We start from the raw sequence: 19,379 nt of genomic DNA on the forward strand, positions 1-19,379 counted from the left end.
TCCTTTTCTTCCTCTCTGTCCTTCCCTCCCTCCTTATCTTTCTCAATCTCTTCCTCTCCCTCCCTTTCCCCCTCCCTCTCTCTGCTTCCCCCCTCTCCCTCCCTCCTTATCTCTCTCTCTCAGTCTCTCTACCCTCTCCCTTTCCCTCTGTCTCTCTCTTCTTCCCTCCTCTGTTTCTGTCTCTGTCTCTCTGTCTCTTCCCCCCTCTTCCTCTCTTTCCCCTCTCCCTCTTTATCTCTCTCAACCTCTCCCTCTCCCTCTCCCTCCCTCCCTCCCTCCCTCCATCTCCTTTCCTCTCTCTGTCTTTCTGTCTCTCTCTCCCCTTCCCTCCTCTGTCTCTGTCTCTGTCTGTCGGTCTGTCTGTGTCTCTCCCCTTGTCTGTGTGTTTCCCCCTCTGGCTATCTTCTCTCTAAAATGGGTGGCCTTAGTAATAATGTCTTCTATCCCCTTGCCTACATTTTGGAATATCCATGGAGTACAATGTGAAAATGTATCTGATGTTTCAAGAGAGCCCGCTCCCTTGGTTTTCTGAAAATAAGGGAAATCAGATTGGGAAGCTACCTTGGGGTCCCCATGAGGTGGGATGGAGAAGAAGGGAAGGAGGCTCAAGTCTGCCAGTCAGACTAGCCCGCAGTCAGACAAACTCCCTTGGGGGGAGGAGGGAGCAGCCAGCAGTGGGTCTATTACTTCTCTCTCTTCTTTCTCTCTCTGGCCAATATTGCAATTCCTTTAGTTTCATTAGCATCCTGTTCACTCAAGCTGGGAGAGCTGAATTGGAGTAGCTTGTTAATAGCTTCTGTGTTTGTATATTTCTTCACTCGAAAACGACTAACCACAGACTTCCTCTCGACTCCTGGCAACAGGGGGAAAAAAACCCAACAACAACAAAACCACAGCAGCTTCACACGCTTTAAAAGACAAAACAGACTCTTTGGCCTAATAAGCCCAGACAAAGCTTTATTTCCAGCAGGAAATTCTAAAGATCAGACTAAGAGACCCTGCTAGGCCAGCGAGCTATCAGGCTTTTCAATAAGAAGTCTTCGGGGTGAGATGTTAGAACTTTCTGTGTTGGACCAATGGTATCAGTCCCTCTGCTGGCCTGACTCCCACAAGCTACCTCCTCAAAAGAAGTTGCCAAAAGGGGCCCCTTGGAGACTTTACTTTTAGCGCCCCAAATCTCTTCCTTCTGCCTTTTGTCCCTTTATATTCCTTTGGTAAAAAAATTTTTTCATCGGTATAGTCATCCTGGGAGAGAGAGAGACAGAGACAGACAGAGACAGAGATAGAGAGACAGAGACAGAGAGAGACAGAGACAGAGAGACAGAGACAGAGAGAGAAGGGGGGGGAGGAGAAAAAGGGAGGGAGGAGGAAAGGAGAGCAAGGTAGTCATTGGCCATGTAGCCCATATGTAGCCAATAACAGGAGTAGGACATCATCTCAGGGCCCCTAACTATTAACCAAAGACTTTCTTTCCTCTTCCCTCTTTCTGCTTCTTCATTTACTAATAATGCAGACAGTTTCTGGAGGTTCCTTTGATCTCAGACATTTCCTAGCTCTGTGACTCTGGGCAAACACTGAAACCTGTTTGCCTAACTCTCACTGCTCTTCCGTCTTAGAGTTATTGCTTAGACAGAAAGTAAGTGATTTAAAGTAAAACAAAACAGAAATGCAGAAAAAGGATGTGACCAAATGTGAAATTATTCTTTAGGTCCAAGAAGTAGGAAACTCCAGGCCTTAAGGATCCTGGAGAGCCTCTTGCTCTGTCACATTCCATCTTCTATTTTCTGGGTTAAAGGCAACAGAGAGGTTTGGAGTCCCCAAGAGAATCTATAGAATCTATATATCATTTGGCAGAGCCACAAACTTCCCTCTTGTGGCAATTACTATCTCCACATGGCTTCATGGTCCTCTGATGGTGTATATTAAATGCCCCCTGACTGGGGCAACTAGGTGGCTCAGTGGATAGATGAGATGGGAGATTCTGGGTTCAAATGTGACCTCAAAAACTTCCTTTGTGACTCAGGACAAGTCATGTCACTTCAATCGCCTAGTGCTCACCTTTCTTCTTAGAACCAATTCTTGGACTTTAAGACAAAAGGTAAGAGTTAAAAAAAATGTGTCCTGACTGTCCTCAGGCCATTCTGCTCCTCCCACATTGGGTCCTTCTCCCAGGAACTTCCTTGGGCCCCTAAACCCTCAAGGACCCGACTTCCTCCTTTCCTGGGATGAATGTCCTCATCCCAGGTTGAACTCTTCTTCATTGCTACTACATCCTACTCCCTCACAGAATTTGCCCTTGTTATAAGAATTCTTCAGAGTAAGGACTTTCCTAGACCGAAAAGCCAGTGGATATCTGAATTCTTGGGGTGGATATTACTATTTGCCTGGTAAAACAGCATGGTCTAGTGGAGGAAAACATTGGATTTGGAGGTCAGAAGACCTGGGTTTGAGTCCAAGCTGCTGTTTATAAGCTATCAAACCTTGGACCAAATGATTTTATCTTCCTGAGACTCTGTTTTCATCTATGTAATAAAAATACTTGCACTTGACTTCAGAGGGCTCTTGTGAAGAAAGTATCTTGTAAACCTCTCTAAATATGAGCTATTAATGATCATTTGCTCTTATCAGAGAGTTCCAGTATTATCTCAAAACCCCCACTGGCTCTGAGTCATTCCCAACATTCTGCATCTCAGGAAGATCATGGCATCACAGATTTAGAATTGGATGAAACCTCAGAGACCACCTAATCCCCTCCTTCCCATTTGACAAATGAGGAATTGAGATGGACAGGCTTGAAGGATCACATAACTAGTACATGCTTGAGGCAGGATCCAAACCAAGGTCTTTTTGACTCCAACTACAGAAATCTTACCCATTACTCCATAGTGCTCTTTCTCTTCGTAGGATGACCCTTCTCTGGCCTCATGGAGAAAATAAAAAATGAGTCATTTTGTCAGAATTGATCTCCTTTCTATTTCCTTCCAGAAGAATCCCTCAGTGCCAACCTAGATCAGAGCCTCATGTTAATGATATGCCAGGCTCAGCAAAATGGACGTGGGTCATGCAAGCCCAATTAATTGGGGTTATAACTAGAGCAATACCCTGCTGCATAATTAAGAAGTAAAACAGAATGGGAAGCAGCTCGCTGATGCATCTGGGCCTAATTATGTAGTGTAGGGCACTAGAATGCCATCTCTGGGGGTAAGAAATCCTATAAAGGAACTTAAGAGACAGATAAACATTTTTAGTGGCAAGAAAGGGGAAATCAGGGAACAGCAACAAGAGGGATAAGGGCTGAGCATCATTAGTGAGGGGGCAATTGGGTCAAAAAATTCATTGGCTACATCTTGGCTAATAATTCCTTGTATTTTTAAGTATCTCATAAGTAAGTGGCATCTGACCCTCCCCCCCCCAAAGGACAAACACTTTCTTAATGAATATAGTTATTCTTGGTTAAACTCACCTTATGGGTGTCACTATGTGATGCAATGGGCTTTGTCATAAAATCAATCAACTAATACACCCACCCCTTCTTTGCCAGATTTGAGGGTGGGAGTAATGGAGATTTGGAGAAATATAAGCTATATACCTTTTCATGGAACTTATACTGGCATTGGGAAGTCAAGAATCACAGAAGCTCAGAGTTGGAAGGGGTCTCAGGGTCAGTTAGTTTAAATCCCCTCATTTCCCAGATAAAGAACCTAAGGACTAAACAAGTTAAATGACTTGCCCATAGTTGTTCAGTTAGTGTCAGGTCCAGGATTCAAACTCTGATCCCTGGGGTCCAAGTAGGACAAGCTTAATTTCTTTTCCATCCATTAGCCCTCAAACACTGGAAGACAGCTATCCTCTCTCTCCTGAGTCTTTTTTCCCCCCTCTAGGCTAAATGTTTCTTAGTTATTTCAACTGATTCTCATTTGTCACCAACTGGACATCCTTCCCCTGGTTTCCCACTACTAGATACTCTAAAGCTTTTCAATGTCTTTCCTAAAATGAATTGTCCAGAAATCAATGAATGCTCCAGATGTAACCTAAGCAGAGAGTAAAACCCTTCCCAATTCCTGGATCATGCTTCTCTGGACATGGTCCAAGATGGCACACACTTAAAAACAACCGAAAACAGTGAGGCAATCTAGATAATCTAGGATAGAACACCATGCAGGATGGTACAGGCTTTGGAAGCTATAGACTTCCTGAGGAGAAAGCAGTCAGTGAGGGTTCAGCTGCTGAACTCAGATACATACTTTCTTGCTTATTATTTATTTTAAAATTACTCATAGAAACAATTATTGACAATTATTTCCTGACATTTTAAGATTCAGTTTTTCTCCCTTCCTTCCTTCCTTCCTTCCCCACCTCTGTCCCAAGGCAGCAAACAGTCTGATATAAGTTATAGCAGTGCTTCCATGCAATACATATTTCAATATTGCTCATGTCATCAAACATATCCTTTCAAACTAACATATATTTAACACAGTTAGTTAAAACAGTGCTAAGGCTCTCTTAAAGGTCAAGAAGCTTTTAAACAAATAACAAACAACATTTCCTTTTATGGCCACTTCATTCTATTCCTTTCTATTATTATTATTCTATTCTGGTCAGACTATATTTGGACTTTAGTTGTACAGTTGTTTTCAGTCATTTTTTGACTCTCTGTGACCCTAGTTGGAGCTGGTTTGCTATTTTCTTCTTCAGTCCATTTTATAGATGAGGAAACCCAGTCAAACAGGGTTAAGCGACTTGCCCAGAGTCACCCAGCTAGTTAGTATCTTAGGCCAAATTTTGCACTCAGGAAGATGAGTCTTCCTGCCTGCAGACTTGGTAATCTATCCACTGCACTATCTAGCTGCTCTGTTTGGTGTTTACAAGAGCCTATCTGTGTGCAGAGGAGGCTGGACAGGATGGTGAGAGGAATGAAAATTGTGCTCTATAAGACTTAGTTGAACAAACTAGGGATTAAGATTACAGATTTAGAGCTGGAAGGGGATTTAGAGGTCATTTAGTTGAACTGTCCCTTCCCCACAAAAATTTAATAAACTGATAACCAGAGAATTTAAATGATTTTCCTAAGATCACACTTAGTAAATGGCAGAACTAGTGTTTGAACTCAGATCCTTCCTCTCCAAATACAATCTTCTTTCCACTATACAATAACAACTTTAGATTTTTGAAAGGCTGTTATGCTTAAGAGACATTAGATTTGTTCTACGTGGCCCCAGGAACAGAGCTAAGAACAAAAGGTAGATTTGCAAAGAGGCAGGTTGCAGCTAAATATGAGGGAAAAAGTCCTAACAATTTGTATTCTTTCAAAATGGAATTAGTTGACTGAGGCAGTGATTTATTCCCCATCACTGGAGGGTCTTCAAGTGAAGGTTGAGGGGCTACTTTTTCAAGAATATTGTCAAGGAGTTTCTTGCTCAAAGTTGAAGTTGGACTAGATGACCTCTGGGATATCTTCTAAATCAGAGTTTGAGTTTGGCTTGACTCTTGACCCCAACATTGACTAAGCCCATTTCTTACCATCCTTGCCAATTTTGCATTTCTCCTCTGATTAATAACTTGGACCAATCTTTCCCATGATTGTTAAAAATTTGTAGTTCTCTTTTTGAGAATCATTTGTTCATTGTTCATAGCCTATGACCATTTATCTACTAGGGAATGGCTTAGTCTTTTATTTTTTGTGTTAATTCCCTATATAACTTTGATGTCACACCTTTATCAATGATATTTGAGGAAAAATTATTTTTCCCCATTTGACAATTTCCATTCTTATCCTCGCTGCATTGATTTTGTTTGCTCAACATCTTTTTCATTTACAGTAATTGAAATAATTTATTATGTCTTCTATGATCACCTTTTCCTTATTTAAGAAGAATTCTCACTGTGAAAGCAATCCTTTGTTTTTATAGATAAGGAAATTGAAATCAGAGAAATGAAAGGGTCTGCTTAAGGTCACACAATTTCTGATTGCTGGAGTTGGGGACTCAAAACCTGATTTTCTGAACCTTTTGACAAAGTTTGCTCTTTTCCCTTTAATGTTCTTCTTCCTAGATGCCCATTGACTCTTTAAAGTGTTGGTCACTGTGCTAGGCACTTGGGTAGGTACAAAGTTTAAATAATACAGATTTTTTGCCCTAAAGGAACTTAGAGTCTAGTATCAATTCTTTAGCTGCCACAAACCTATAATTCTCAGTTATTAATTGCAGCTAAATGGCACAGTGAATAATGCCAATCCTAAAGTCATGATTAATCTTTGTGAATTCAAATCTGTCCTAAGTTACTTAACTAGCTGTGTTGCTCCTGGGCAAGACCCTTAACCCCTATTTACTTAGATACTCATGTGTAAAATGGGGACACAGGGAGAAGGAAATGGCAAACCACTTCAGTATCTTTGCCAAGAAAATCTCCAATGAGATCATCAAGAGTAGAACATGACTGAACAATCAATAACATTGATTGCAAAGGGACTGATATTGCATGATATGGAGCAAGTGACATTCTCCTCTCTAGGTCTTAGTTTTCTCATCTGAAAATGAAAATGAAGAAAATGAAAATGAAGACTTGTTGGATGCAACAATATCTCTAAGACCCTTTCCATCTCTAACAGTTATATGATGCCATTCAGCACTGAAAAAGTGATACTATAGAAATCAAACTTATATACACGAGGGCAAGACAAGAATAAATCCAGCCAATGAATGTAGTTGTAATCTATCTCCATCAAATAGTTGGACCTTCAGGGAACATATGTTAGCTGCTTTATTTTTTCAGTTTACCTTTTAGTAATAATAATTCACATTTACATAGAACTTTATGATTTGTATATTCCCCCCATGAATATTATTATCATTATAAGTGTCAACAAATGGATTTTCACTTTTGTATGAGGTACATCAAGGTTAAAGTGACTTTCTCAAAGTTCTTCAGCTAGCAGGTATCAGATTCGGGCTTCTAACTCATGTCTCATGATTCCAAGTTTTATACTCTTCTTTTTGCACCATATTGCTGAGTTTTTTTCTACTTCTCCTTTCTTTCTGTCCGACTTTTTCCTAAAGTCAGTCAGGCAGTCAATAAACATCTATGAAATGCCTAATATGTGCCAGGTACTGTTAAGTTAAGTCCTGGGGATACAAAGAAAAAAAGGGCAAAAATAGTCCCTGTATGTAAAGAGCTTATAGCCTAATGGAAGAGAGACAACATTTGATCAACTACTGACAAACAAGATTTATAAAAGATAAGTTGGAAAAATAACTGCCTATCAATAAACTTTTAAAAGAGTTTGCTATATACAAGGCACTATACTAAGCACTAGTGATGTAGAGAAGGCAGAGGACGGTCTATGCTTTCCAGCGGCTCACAGTCTAATATGGGAGACGATATACAACCAACATGGACAAACAAGGTTTATATGCGATAAATTGGAAATAATCAATAATCATTTATTAAGTGCTTTTTATGTGTGAGACACTATATTAAGCTCTATAGAAACAATGAAAAAACAAAAGACAGGGGTCTGCATTTCAGGAGCTCACAGTTTAATAGAGGAGACAACATACAATCATACATGGGACAAACTAGATTTATACAATACAAATTGGAAGTAATCAATCAACCAATACAATTTATTCAGCACATCCTACATTCCAGGCATTGTGCCAGGATCTCAGGATACAAGAAAAGGCAAAAGAAAGTCCTTACTCTCCAGTAGCTCAATCTCTTGGAAAAGACAATACACAAACAACCGTAAACAAATAAAATTTATATGGGACAAATTGGAAATAGTTGATCAATAATCATTTATTAAGTGCCTGTCATATTCCAGGCACAGTGTTAAGTACCTGGCACATCAGCAGATGGAAAGCACTGGAATCTAGGGGGATTGGATAAGGTCTCCTATAGGAGGTGGGACTTTAGTAGAGACTTGAAAATAGCAAAGTGAGCAATGAGGTGGCGATAAGGAAGGAAGACTTTCCAGCCATAGGCAAGACCCAGCTAAGGTGTCCAGAGCCAGAAAATAAAGCGTCTTGTGCAAGGAATGATTAGGATACCAGTGCCATTGGATCATGGAGTCATGGTGGAGGGAAGTGGTGTAAGGTATGAGAAGAATGGAAAGATTAGGAGAGGGGCAGGTTATGAAGGACTTTGGATTGCACTATATCATTTTGCCTTAGATTTATGCAACAGAGAAAACCTAGAAGTTCCTCAGTTGTGTGTGTGTGTGTGTGTGTGTGTGTGTGTGTGTGTGTGTGTGTGTGTGATGAGTTAACTCAGCTAACACTTACATCCAGGACAAGTTGGTTTAGATAAAGGCCACATGCCAAGGGGATAGCTTTAATGAATCACAGCGTGAGTAGAGGGCATTGAGCTGTTTTTCAGGCTTAGTCTAAAAGACCTGTCCCTAGTGTGCCTGAAGGCTTTCAGTCAGTTCTCTGAGGCTTTTTGCTCTTCCTCTCAGGGTTTGTTCCACCCACAGAGCCAGCTTTATCTTCCAAAGCCTTTGTTCCCTCCTCCTTTTTTTGCTCCCACATAAACACTCTCATCACAGGTTATCTAATAGACTGGAGGTTAATGCATTATTTATTTCTTCAAGTTATTGATAACTTAGAATGAACAGGCAACCTCATCAGGAAGTGATGGGCAAAGAGGCATCAATATGCAGAGGAAATGAGCACCACCACAATCAGCTAATTAGAAAGGAGCTGCTGACAAGGCAGCATTTCCCAAATAATGGACTTTCTACAGGTGGATTCTCAGTTTCTTCCCATCCACCCCCATTACTTGTATTCATATCAGCTCCATCCTAATTGTTAATAGAGAGATTGCAAGGTTGGGGGGAAAGAGCAAGGCTGAGAGCTAGGAGACCTCCCTTCTACTTCCCACAATTATTCCCTTCATGCCCTTAGGCAATGCCTTTATCTTCTCTGGCCAGTGATATCTTAATCTATCAAATAACAATAATAATATTTTTTCTTGCCTCTGTCACAATGGGCTTTCAGGAGAGTTAAAGAAAAGAATAGATCTTTGAAGGTCCCTTGAAAACTCTTAACTACCACATTAATGTAAAGTATAATAATATCATCAGTATGTCATCTTTATTGCTTTGGATTCTTTGGAAAAGAGGATAAACTGATAGATTTGTGAGAAGAATCAAAATTTTTAAGCCCAAAGAGACCTTATAGATAATCTCATCTGGCTTTGCCATTTTACAGATGAGGAAACTGAGGACTAGAGATCCTAACCATCTTGTCCATTATCACTCAAGCAGGCAAAAAGACATCCAATACTACAGCCCTAATGTCATAAATTGATTTAGGACTCTTCCCACTATACCACTCTGCTCCTCCTTGTCTTTGTTTTCCTTAGGATATTCCTGACCCTGTAAGAGCTGATGTCTTGGATAGTAGAACCAAGAGTTTTTATCAGGGCATTTTACATCAGAATCCGGTCGTGACTGGACAGAATGTGAGCAGAGAGAAGCTTATGAGGTAGATAGGGCTAACAATTTTGTTTCATTTCATATTGCCATCCAAGTGCTTTGTTTGTGGGGAGAAAAAACTCTAAAATAGCCAGGAGATCCTAGTAAAGGCAGCTGTGGTTCAGTGTTTAAGAACATTGGACCTGGACTCAGGAAGATCTGAGTTCAAATCTAGATTCAGATTCTTCCTAGCAATGTGACCTTGGGCAAGTCACTTAACCTCTTTATGCCTAGAAGGTAGCTCAGTGGATTGAGTGCTGGACCTGGAATTAGGAAGTTCAAATTCAGGCTCAGACACTTCTAGCTGGGTAACCTTGGGCAAATCATTTGATCTCTGATACCTCCATAAAAGTAATCACTGGATTCACTGGAGAAAGAAATGGTAATCCACCCTAGTATTCTTGCAAGAAAACCCAATGGATAACTATGGTCCATTGGATCAGGAAAAATCGGACAGAGCCCAATGACTGAACAACAACAATCTGTTATATATATGTAAGAACTAAGAAGACTTATGGGGAGGGGAAACAAGTTGAAGGTCAGCAAATCAGTGCCTTGCTGAACAATGGTCAGAGCAATTTCATTTGGTCTCTGTGGTCACTGAGTAATCTTTTACTGGCTTAGTGTCACTAATAACAAATGTGACCTGAAGAGCATTTACTTGGCCACTTCCAAGTGGCATCATCTTTGTTTTTTACATGGACTAGAGGAGTCTATGGACGTTCTTGGCCCTCCTGTAGAGTGTCTGTGAGGTCTGGGGGTGGAGGAGGGTTTGGAACTCTGGGATGCTGCCATATCAGTAGGACTCAGACTGGAATGGCTTTACATACTTTGTTGATTTGTCTTTTGGGGTCCAAGTAAGTGAGAGTAGAAGCCTCAGGGACTATGTATGCCTTTTGGAGAGAGAATATGCTGTATGCTTATCACCCCCAATTCAAAAACTTTCAAGAACTCAACATTGTTTCCAGCAATGGTGTCAAATTCAAAATAGGAGCAGGGACCAGTAAAATGTATATTAGGATCTCTGAGAGCAGCTTCTTGACTTAGAAAACCACTTATTAACAATATCCATATTCTATTGTATTTTTGAAATTTTGTTAAATATTTTTCAATTCCATTTTTATCTGGTTCTTGACTTCAAATGGGATTGCAGGCCACATGCTTGCTACCTTTGGTTTACAGGATCAAGTCCAAACTGTTTGGCTATGTATATTATTCTGGCTCCAATTTCCAATAAACTCTGGCTCCAACTTCACTTCTTGCTTCTCCTATACATTAAATTTCTATTCTATCTGAACTGGTTTCCTCACTGTTCCCTGAAACATGATGTGCTTATTAACAGCATAACATGGAAATATTATGCCTGTGAGCCAGCCCAGTGGGAAAACAAAGGTATAGTCTGGGAAGATTTAGTTCCTTTCCTTTTGCTCTTCATAATGACACTTGCTGCTTACAACATCAATAAGTAAAATTTTTGTTGTCCCATTGGCATGGAAGGCACTCTAAAAGGTCCTGTGGGAACATAAAGATTAATAAGACTGGGTTCCTGCTCCTATCTCTCTCAGTCAGAGAAATAATGCAGATAAACAAATAATTAGAATGCAGAGTTATTTAATATAAATATGAGGAGAGAGATAGAATCCAACAGCCTTGACAGCATAGAAGAAAAAGCCGTTCTGTCTGAAATAAATAGGCAAAGATTTATAGAGGATGTAGCATTTGAGTTGGGACTTGAAGGATGAGTAAAATTACAACAGGTAGAAATGTGGGGAGTGAGAATGATGGAAGAACATAGATAAAAGCATGGAGATAGGAAAGCACATGGCTTGTTGGAGAAATGTCAAATGTCCAACATGCTGTAACATAGATTTCATAAAGTAGAGTAGTAGGAGCTAAGTTTACAAAGAGGTTGAGACTGGTCCATAGAGAGCCTGGAGTCCCAGGCTCATTCCCCACTTTTGCTCTTGCCCCTTCCATGTCAAGTGATTTTTTTTCTGCCCTCTGCCTATGTATAATAAACTCTACCCATTCCTTGATGCCCAGCTTTACAGAGGTCCGTCCAGCGGCCTCTCTGAGGACCCAGGGTTGTCTGCCCAAGTGTGATGTCACAGTCGGATAAATGAGATGAGATACACCATGCATTCAGCCCACGTATGCAGGCATCACACACAGTGCTCTGCCATCGTATCATGTTACGTTTATTATATAGATTTTTTTGGTACACACACATAATAAATTCTCTAATGTATGTGACATTCTACAGTTTGATTGAATATTATCAAATCACCTAAATAACACTTTTATGATGTTACTACAATAAAGAATTCTGTGATCATTTACTAGGTTTCTACAACACTCTGTGATAGATATGATTAATGTGAATAAAGCCCTTGACCTGCTGAGAGGATCATTGTGCTTTTGGTCAGTTTTCATATCCATCATAATTGCTTGGGAGATGAACAATAAAATATACTCATAGCTAGGTGTGAGGAATTTAGGCAGACCAATTTTGGGGTTTCCCTCAATTTACAAGTTCTGTTTTTCTTGTGTTACTTTGAAGTGCCTAGCAATGCTGCTTGGCTTCTGTTGCAACAAATTCATTCAAGTGTGGTAACTGTAGGACAAGATTCATTATAGTATTTATTGTAGGGCCTTGGAGCGTATCTTGTGCTTGACAAAGGAGGGGTCATGGGCAGTAATCTTTGTGCTTTTATTCTGTAATTGCAATCTTCTTGGGGTAATAACCTAGGGGGCTTGAAGTAGGGTATATATTTATTGATCCTATAAGTATTTGTTTTCATGTCATTTCTCCTGTATTGGGGAGAGAATAATAATCATATCAAGTCCACTAGTGGGGAAAATTTGGGGAAAGAAGTCACAGAAGGGGATCAGCAGGGGGCCCTCATTCTGGGGTCTGCTTTGCTGACCTTCCTTCCTCAGACTGTGACCTTGTCAATTGGGGGTATGATGGCCTCCGGCACAGCTTGATACCACTTCCTTTGCGAAACTTTCCTTGGCCATTAGATTATAAACTCCTTGTGGTCAGAGACTATATTTTTTGCCCTTTTTGTATCCCTGGGGCTTAGTGCAATGCCTGATACATAGTAGACCCTTAATAAATGTTTATTGATTGATTCGTTTTCAGCCAGAAATGGTCCTATTTCTCTTCCCTGAACCTCTGCAGTACTTGGTGTCTAGCCACTTGTATGACCCTTACCTACCTATCTGCCACTTTGCATTGATATTTAACTTTTCCATATGCATGAGGTATCATCTTAATATTCGATAAGAAGCTCTCAGAGGACATCAAACACTAGAATGTAAGCTTCTTGAAGGCAAGAAATTTCATTTTTGTCTTTATATCTTTGGCAATTAGCACAATGCTTGATATATAGTAGGTGCTTAATAAATGCTTGCAAAATTGAATTTCATTGAAGCCCTCACATCACCTCACACAGAGGCAGGCCCACAGAGGAGGTGCAATTTAAAACAAAAGTTGGGGACATTTGGGTGGCTCAGTGGATTGAGAGCCAGGCTCAGAGATGGGCAGTCCTGGGTTCAAATCTGACCACAGACACTAGCTGTATGACCCTAGGCAAGTCACTTAACCCCCATTGCCTAGCCCTTAATACTCTTTTGCCTTAGAACAGTATTGATTCCAAGATGGAAGGTGAGGGTTAAAAAAAAAAAGTCATAGGGTCTTAGATTTAAAGCTGAAAATTACCTCAGATAGAAGTCTTCTGGTCCAGACCCCTCATTTTATAGATAAGGAAACCAAACCTAGAGAAGTAAAGAAACTTGCCAAAGGGTGGCAGTTAGGTAGCACAGTGCATAGAGCACCAGACCTGAAGTGGGGAGGTTCTAGGTTCAAATTTGGTCTCAAATACTTCCTAGACAAGTCACTTAACCCCAATTGCCTAGCCTTTTCTACTCTTCTGTCTTAGAATTCATACTAAGAGGAAATAGACAATTTGGATCTTATTACTTCAAAAAACTTATGTGGAAAATTGTTATTACATGTAATTAGTAAAATAAAATATCTAGCAAAAAAAATTTTAAAGGTCAAAAAAAATAAAGAGAATCGATACTAAGTAGGCAGGTAGGGATTTGAAACAAGAACAAGAAAAAAAAGAAGGAAAATTGCCCCAGGTCACACAAGTAATAAGTAGTGGAGCTATAATTTAAACCCAGGTTCTTTGCTGGATTGTTGTATTCAATGCTAAATTAATTCTGATTGAGGGAGGGCATAGAGAGAGTAAAATTTATCTTATTGTACTATGTTCTTAAGCTTTCACACTTCTAATTTAAATTCCCCAAAGAGTAGTATAAGCATGAGCAGAAATTAAGCACAATTTATTACCCACCCACCCCATCAGTTCATTTTGCCAGGATCCAAACTGAAATAGGGGTTGTTTTCTAAAGGAAGGTTCCCCACCCCTTTGGGTGACTCCTCATGGCTGTGCTGTGAGAAGGGAGCCATGTTGCATCATGGAAGCTCATCATTGGTTGAAATAGTTCATACTGTTAAGTCTGGCTATTGACAAACCTGGAGATTAGTAGCCAGGTTCACTTGGGGAGAACTGCTGGAGTTGTTGATAGGCAGAGAAAATCTGTGATTAATTATCGCAGATGAAAGTATTAAGTAATGAATCCTCTGCCAGTGCCAAGCAAGCTGAAGAATCTCTCACTTTCTTAACGTGTTTGGAAATGGCACAATTCCTTCTGAAATCCACAGTAAACTTTAATAGCAGCAAGTTCTGTGACTCTGCTGGTTTCTGATTGGCTAGAGCATAGGCTTTGCCAGTTCTCTGGGGTTGAAGCTAATTAGAATGCAATTTTTCAATTATGGAACATTGAGCAAGCATCCCTCCTAGGTCATCCCTCCTTCCCCACCCTTCCCTAAATGGATAGACTTAATTTGCCTATTTTCCTTTATTTCTTAATGATTTGATGATATGGCAGTAATTATTTGTCATTTGGAAAAGAGAATTGTCACAGAGCTATTGTGCTTCTCTTGTAACCCTGGCCATCTCCTTGCTTAATGGGTATTTGGGAGAAATGTTTTGAATTGTCCCCTCACTGTTGGTGTGGCAACAGGAAAACATTAGCTTGTGACGTGGGTTTGTTCTGATTGAAAATCATTTGGAAAAGAAGCAGAGAAGGGAACCAGCTTGAGTTTAAAAGGGCCGCAGTCCCAAGTGCCAAGCCCACCCACATCACCCAAGTTGGGGCTTTAGGCTCTTTTAAACTGGGAATTTTAGTCCTTCCTTTGTGCTAATAAGATGGCCTAAGAATCAAGAATGCAAAGTAAATTTGGAGTGGCATTGAGCAGAAGGGGAGGGTGAGGGAACACTTGCCTCCAGAAATGGAAAAACATAAATGGCTTTGTTTAAATGTCATAGCACTCTCAAAACTCTCTTCTCATATGTATGCAAGTTAATTAAATGGAAAAATGTCAAATTAGTTGCTTAAAATATTAATGGCAGAAATTATCTGGGATTCTAGAACATGCAGAGTCTAGGAAAGTGGCCTTTTTAAGCCATTAACCTTTTCTGGGTCTCTCTTCATCTTAAAAAAAATACCCTATTTCTCTACTTAAGTATTAGTGGTCACAGAGGCCAACATAATCTCCTGGATTTAGTGATCAAGGCCCTATCCCACAGAATGCTCCAAATATTGAGACACCAATGGAAAGGTCATTGAATGAAAATGCCAAAGACCTGGGCACCAGATCTTCCATAAACCAGTCAGGTGACCTCAGATAAATTAAAAGATTATAATAATAACTCACATTTTTGTAATGCATTAAGATTTGCAAAACAATTTAACCTCTCTGGACCTCAGTTTCTTTATCTGGAAAATGAAGCAACTGTACTATCTGTTCATAGATTTAGAGCTAGTATGGTCCTTAAACATCATGTAGGCTATAAAATAAGATATTCAATTAAGAATAGGAAACCCCATCTAAGATTCCTTCCAGTACCAAGATTTGATGGTTCTATGGTGATTCACAGGCAGCTTTGAAAAATGGGTTTGATCCCTTCCCTGGGGCCAACTTATCTTATTGTATATCTTCCTTCTGGAGCTGCTTTACCCACAGGTAGAATAAGCAGTTTGAAAAGATGATTAGGAAAAGGATATGTTAATTACAAAGACCTGAAATGACTTTGTCAAGGTTAGGTCATGCCACACTATCCTCATTTCCCCTTTTGACAGGGTTAATAGATCCTTTGATTAAGAAACACTATATAGGGAGGTGTCTGGGTGGCTCAGTGGATTGAGTCAGGTCTAGAGATGGGACATCCTGGGTTCAAATGTGACCTCAGACACTGCTTAACTCTGCGATCTTAGGTAAGTCACTTAATCTCATTGCCTAGCCCTTACTTCATTTCTGCCTTGGAACCCCAATATTCAGTATTGATTTCAAGATGGAAAGTAAGGGTTTTAAAAAAGAAACAATGTAGCTATTGTTTATTTAGATTTTAGCATCACCTTTGTCATAATCCCTAAACATATTCTCATGGACAAAATAGAGAAATGTAGGCTTCCTTCAGGTAGACTGATTTGTAACCAGTAAAGTGGTTAGACCCCCCAAATACTAATTTTATAATTTAATATCACCTTGGAAGGATATCTCTGTTTTCAGAGATCTGTCTGTGACTGTGCTATTTAACCTTTTTCTCCAGAGGTATAAATAAAGACATAGAAAGCTTCCTACACAAATTTATATATGACACATAATTCAGACCCCAAAAGATCTGAAACATTAATATTGGGCTGAATCTAAAAAGGTGAAATTTAATAGGAATAAATGTAAAATCTTATCTTTTTACTTAACAAATCAACTTCACAAGAACAATACAGAGGAAGCTTGATTAGACAGTGGTAACTGTATTGTTCTTGTGAAGTTGATTGACTCTACACCATGATAGGAAAAGCTATAGATTGTCCATGCAAGTGCATATTATTACCTGGGCAACAGATTTTCTTTATCTATTTGGTATTTCCTCTGTACTTGGTCAGGTAAAACTCTTTGGAATAATTTCTGATCTCTTCCAGGTGTCCCCAGGCTTGATGCAACCAGAAGAATTCCATCTGCATTTGGCAGCAGCTAGAGGACCTCAATTTACACAGGGAAATAACCTGCAACTTAGCTTCTGACCTGGATCTCTTTCATCACTTCAGGAAACATCTTTGGAAAGTGTACATTTCCTTATTTTAAGCCTCACGTCTTATTTGTGATCAGAAAGTTGTTGAACAGATTTGTTTCTGTGGCCCTATCTTTAAAGCAGCTTTGAATTAATTTTGTGATTGGATTAGATGGAAATACACCTGTTGGAATGAAGCTTTAAGGTGCTTCTAGGTCACATGTAAATGAATAGAATAGTAATTTTGTTTAAATGGAAACATAGGCATGTAGGTCTGGTTGTTACTGTTCTTTTAGGTTGTTTTTAAAAAAATTAAGGTTTGAGGGTTTTTTCTGTTTTTGGTATTTTCTTCCCCTTCAGATATCCTATGAATTAATTCCAAAAAACATTCACAGTTGTGTCACTTCCAGCCCCTATCGTCTATATTTATGCTTGGTTCAATCTGGCTGTTTTCCCCATCTTTATTCTCTTTTGTGACATTTCTGCCTTCCCAATAAAGCACATATGGGACTGTGATATTAGAATCCAACTATGATGTCCTTGATGTCTGATAAAAATTTCACCTTGGATCCAGGAGAAAAAAACACTATTCATAAGCAAAGGATAAACTATGGGAGTGGAAACACCGAGGAAAAGCAACTGCCTGAATACAGCGGTTGAGGGGACATGACAGAGGAGAGACTCTAAAAGAACACTCTAATGCAAATATCATCAACAAAGCAGTGGGTTCAAATCAAGAAAACATCTAATGCCCAGTGGATTTACGCATCTGCTATGGGGGGTGGGGGGGAGGAAAAGAAAATGATCTATGTCTTTAACGAATAATGCTTGGAAATGATCAAATAAAATATATTTTAAAAAAATTCACCTTGATGGTGAAAATAGTTTATTATAAAGATTTCAATAGATCTTTTCCATTTTTCTTCTGTTTGTTGCTCTCCTCCCATTTCTAGTCTTTATTTTTTGTCTGTTTGGATGACTTTGCTTAGTTGAATCCCTTGCCAGGCTTTTTAACTCCAGTTTTACCCTCCACTGTTTCTTTTTTTGCTTTATGAGATGCTACTACTGATATTCATCATTTTTTTCTATATAAAATTTGGCAGATATTTTTATGGTCTTTGGTTGCCATCTCTCTTCTTGGCAAGAAAGTCATGTGTTTGCTGACTAAGTCACTGATTGGTCTCTTTTGATGTTCTTGTGGCAACTGACTTATATCTGTTAAACTTCTGAACAAAATCCTTATTGGTGTCAATGTCATTTCTGTTTTTCATTATCCAGTTTTCATGATTAATGACTTGTTTCAATGGTTCAGTCTGGAATGAGTTGTTTCAATTATACAACTTACCTATTTATCATTATCATTTTTTCCATCTGTATTAATTCTGATCTTTATTTTGACCTATTCTGACTGTACACAAACAGTTGATTCATGGATGATTCATGTAACAGTAACATGATTTTGGCTTTCTGTTAAAATGCAATTTTATTTTGGGGGATTTCAATGTGTTGTTTGCCATGTCTGGTGCCCAAGAACTCTTAAAGGAAATATTTATGATATAAAAAGCATAAGGCTTCTACTTAGTACAAAAGTATGATTTCTTTCTCATTCCTTTTTTAAGCCATATTTACTAACACATTTCTTTTCATCTTCACCTATTTTCACCTTTGCATCAGTCACCAAGTACCAAAGTACATGCTGACTCAACTTAGAGTCTTTTTGAGTTCTTTCTTAATTTTCTTTATTTCTTGGTAATGGTAGTGACCAAGATGGCAGAGCAGAAGCAAAGAAGCTCAGGGTCACCATAAGAATCCTGTCCAACCAATCTTAAAATAATGCCACAAAACAAATACAGGAGTGAAAGAACCAACAAGCAGACACAGAGTGATACAACTTTCAAGAAGAGAAAAACCAATGCAATGATCCCGGAACAACGTGCAGGGATCTATGAGAAAGAAAAAAAAAAACTATCCACAAGCAGAGGACAAACAGTGGGAATAAAAACACCAAAGAAAGGCAACTGCTTGACTACAGGGACTGTGGGGATATGATTGGGGATGTAGACTCTAAATGAACATCCTAGTGCAAATACCAACAACATGGAAATGGGTTCAGATCAAGGACACATGTGATACCCAGTGGAATTGCACATTGGCTATGGGAGAGGTGGTGGGAGGGGAGGGAGGAAAAGAAAATGATTTTTGTATTCAATGAATAATGTTTGAAATTGACTAAATAAAAATGCTTAAAATAAAAAAAAGAAGAGAAAAACCTAAAAGGTAGGCAGAGAATATTTGAAGCACTGGGGTGAGAGGGGAGCACAGCCAGTAGGAGGCTACAGCAAGGAGTGAAGAGCAAGCCACATATCCTCACCCCAATCTGCTGCTCCAGGTTCAGAACCTGAGCCCAAGCCAACATCCAGACCCTGAGACCCTGCCTGTGCAAAAAACGAATCCACTTCCCTTGAAATTCCAAACTTGCAACAAAGTCTGGAATTCCAGCCCAGGGCAGTCTATGCTGAAACAGTCTGATCTGTGTGGGCTCAGAGAGAAAACAAGAGATCCAGTCTGGACCTGTGGTGAGGACAGAGATCCCAGTTTGGGGTGTTTGGTAGACTCAAAGTGTGTGTGTGTGTATGTGTGTGTTGCTCCTTATCCTCTTGCCAAAAACTCAAGGTGGAGGACCAGGACAGGGCAATTTACTGTATGATTGAAAAGATCAAGCCCACAGTGAGACCAAAAGGTTATGGTCAAGTCTG

This window comes from Monodelphis domestica, chromosome 1 (assembly GCF_027887165.1).
Source record: "Monodelphis domestica isolate mMonDom1 chromosome 1, mMonDom1.pri, whole genome shotgun sequence".
Taxonomy (NCBI): Eukaryota; Metazoa; Chordata; class Mammalia; order Didelphimorphia; family Didelphidae; genus Monodelphis; species Monodelphis domestica.